The following is a 2,939-nucleotide window of genomic DNA, read 5'->3' as shown; positions in this document are numbered from 1 at the left end:
GCTCGCCTAAGATATAAAAATCCTACCGAGTGAAGAGCAAACCTCTCACTCGGGGGCTTAGCTGCAGCCCAGCGCTCGCCTAAGATATAAAAATCCTACCGAGTGAAGAGCAAACCCCTCACTCGGGGGCTTAGCTGCAGCCCAGCGCTCACCTAAGTGGATTAAGGAATAAGTCGACTGCAGTGAGCGTCCTGCTTTGAACCTGCAAAAGACATTTCAAGCCAAAAGCAATCATATTCAAACATCAAATTCAAGTTCGGAATGATACCTAAAGGAACCGAAAGTGCTCAGGCGCTAAGCATGTTAAGGTTTATTGGTTACAACTCCACTCGGCATACCGAGGCAAATTTAAAGCGTCGAGCTTAAAAGAAGTTTTTTACCCCTCCTGTGGAGGGCTAGAAGGTGCAACAAACTCATCAAGATCAATTCCATCTGCGATCCGAGTGGCAGCAGCAATGAAAGTTTCCATAAAGGACCTGAAGTCGTGTTTCTTGGTGTTGGCCACCCGGAGGGCCGCCAGCTTGTCTTCTCGCGCATCTTTGCAGTGGACTCGGGCCAGACACAGAGCAACATCTGCACCGCACCGAGCCGAGGACTTTTTCCACTCCTGCACTCGACCAGGGACCGTGTTCAAGCGAGCCATCAGCGACTCGAGGTCATTCTGGAGCGTCTCCCTGGGCCAGAGCGTTGAGTCGATGCGAGATGTGGCGACCTTCAGCCTTGCAAGATAGTCCACGACAGCTGCAACACAGGACTCCAGTCGGAAAACATTCATGGCAACTTCGTCGTTCACCGGAGAATTGGCGGGGTCAAGGTTTGGTTCCAGCCGGCTAGTCTCTTCTTCAAAGTCTTGACAAAATTCTGCAAGGGCGATCACCGAGTCAAGGCAATGGTCGAATGGAAAAATCACAGTTGAAAATGATTGTTGAGCGTAAAGGTTTACCTTCAAGCATAAGGAACAGCTTCTTGGCAAGACCACTCAGGAAGGCCTCCAGATCATTTTTCTTCCCAAGAGCAGCTTTCAGATTGGTATTTTCTTGTTCAAGCTTGGTGACTGAAGCTAACTTCTCGTCAGCAAGCTTGATCTTCTCAGCTAGTTCAAGGTCTTTTTTCTGTTGGGCCTCCTTCACCTTACCTGCAAGTTACAGCAAGATCAGATTTTGAAACAAATAAAGGGAAAAAGCGGTCATCGAGGTCTCACCAAACATACCTTTGGTCTCCTCCTTTGCCTTCGTCAGATTCTCCTAAACCAGCTTCAAATCCATCTCGAGCTGAATGTGCTTGTTTTCCAGCTCAGTGTAGCGAGCCGCAAGGTCACAGGATCTCTGCGAAGAATCAATCGACTAAATGTCAAAGATAATTCACTTCCGAGTGGAAAAGGAAAAATCATGCGTCTCTAAGACTACAGCCGAATACAAGCATTCGACCGTAGTCTCGGGGACTACACCCAGTGGGTGCACTCAGCGTGCCCCCACTAATCCTATTGAAGACAGAGTCGACGAGTCGACCTAAAAAAACAAGATGTATTCTTTAAGACTATAATCGACTGCAAGCAGTCGACCACAGTCTCGGGGACTACACCCAGTGGGTGCACTCAGCGTGCCCCCACCGGTTTGCGAAATCCATTCGCCATAGTCGAATGACGGAAAGACTGAATTTATAAAGCCTAAGGCCGCCTGCCAGCAGTCGACCTTAGCCTTGGGGACTACACCCAGTGGGTGCACTCAGCGTGCCCCCACCGGTTTGCGAAATCCATTCGCCATAGTCGAAGGACGGAAAGACTGAACTTATAAAGCCTAAGGCCGACTGCCAGCAGTCGACCTTAGCCTTGGGGACTACACCCAGCAGGTGCACTCAGCTTGCCCCCGCTAACACGGAGTTTAAATCGACACACCCAGTGGGTGATTACTATAAATTCTGGAAAGAAAAGTTTTTGATAGCATATCCTAACAGAACAAGCGGTGGTCGACTGACCTGAACATTGCTTTGAAGGGCGGAACTGGCGTCGTAAGCAGCCTGGCTCGCATCCCGGATGGTCTTCAACTGCTCCATCATGATCCCTGCCTGGCGTATCGCCTCCTTCGCGGCGCCAGCTTGGTCCTCTGGGACGTGGTGCTCGTGAAGAGGGAGGGCTGCAGAGCACTCATCAGTGGATCTGCGAAGGACATAGTGTGTCGAGTGGTGTTCTCCTCCTCCGCGACCAGAGTCTCAGGCACCGCCACATCCTGGGGCACCCTGCCGGAAGACGCTTTCCTACTCCTTCTGTGCTTCAGCGGTTCCTCATCTTCATCATCATCAGGTAGAGTGATAACAACATTGGATGGAGCTACAGAAAAGAATCAGAATTAGAGATCATGAGTCAGTCGACTAGAAACGGTGTTAAGAGTATAGTACCAGGTTTTGAGGTTGCTGCGTCCTCCATCTCATGGTCGTCAGCCTGGGCTGAGGTCTCAGAAGTAGCAGCACTGCAACTCCAAAGAATCAGTCGACTAACTCCAGTGCCAACCAGAGATAAAGTTTGCACAAAACAAGAAGACTTAAGCAGCATGATTACCCTGATATGGTGGGGATGGACACCTTCATCTTCGGCAGGAGCTTGGTCGGCTTTGACGGGGCCGCCCTGGGCTGCTTCGACGCCTTTTCAGTCGGCGCCGGAGAGGTGGTCCGAGGGCGCTTAGTCGACTGTGTTACAGTCGCAACCCCCTTGCCACGTTCAGTCGCAGGGTCATGGACAAGCTTCGACCGCCTTTCCGAGCGCGGTGGTGCGACCTCCTCCTCCTCCTCTTCTTCGTCCTCATCGTCATCATCATCATCGTCATCGTCATCATCATCATCCTCAGCGGCGTCCGAGTCCCACTCCTCCTCCTGGCTCTCGCCCCCGCTCGCTTCTCCCTCCTCAGTCGGAGCCTGTGCTCCATTGGGCATTGAGTACAGCTCAG

At 51.5% G+C, this 2,939-nt stretch overlaps 1 long non-coding RNA gene across 1 annotated transcript; it reads right to left on the bottom strand.

Annotated features, from left to right (window-relative positions):
• Positions 1 to 1,077: 1,077 nt before the first annotated feature.
• LOC123156214 (uncharacterized) lies at positions 1,078 to 2,012 on the bottom strand. The gene is made up of 3 exons (XR_006477910.1): positions 1,975 to 2,012; positions 1,211 to 1,325; positions 1,078 to 1,135 (listed from the first exon to the last, which is right to left on the bottom strand). It is a non-coding gene; the product is annotated as an uncharacterized lncRNA (long non-coding RNA).
• Between the last annotated feature and the right edge of the window lie 927 nt (positions 2,013 to 2,939).

This window comes from Triticum aestivum, chromosome 7B, assembly GCF_018294505.1.
Source record: "Triticum aestivum cultivar Chinese Spring chromosome 7B, IWGSC CS RefSeq v2.1, whole genome shotgun sequence".
NCBI lineage: Eukaryota > Viridiplantae > Streptophyta > Magnoliopsida > Poales > Poaceae > Triticum > Triticum aestivum.
Note: the sequence above shows the minus strand (reverse complement) of the source record. Positions and strands in the feature narration are given on the sequence as shown.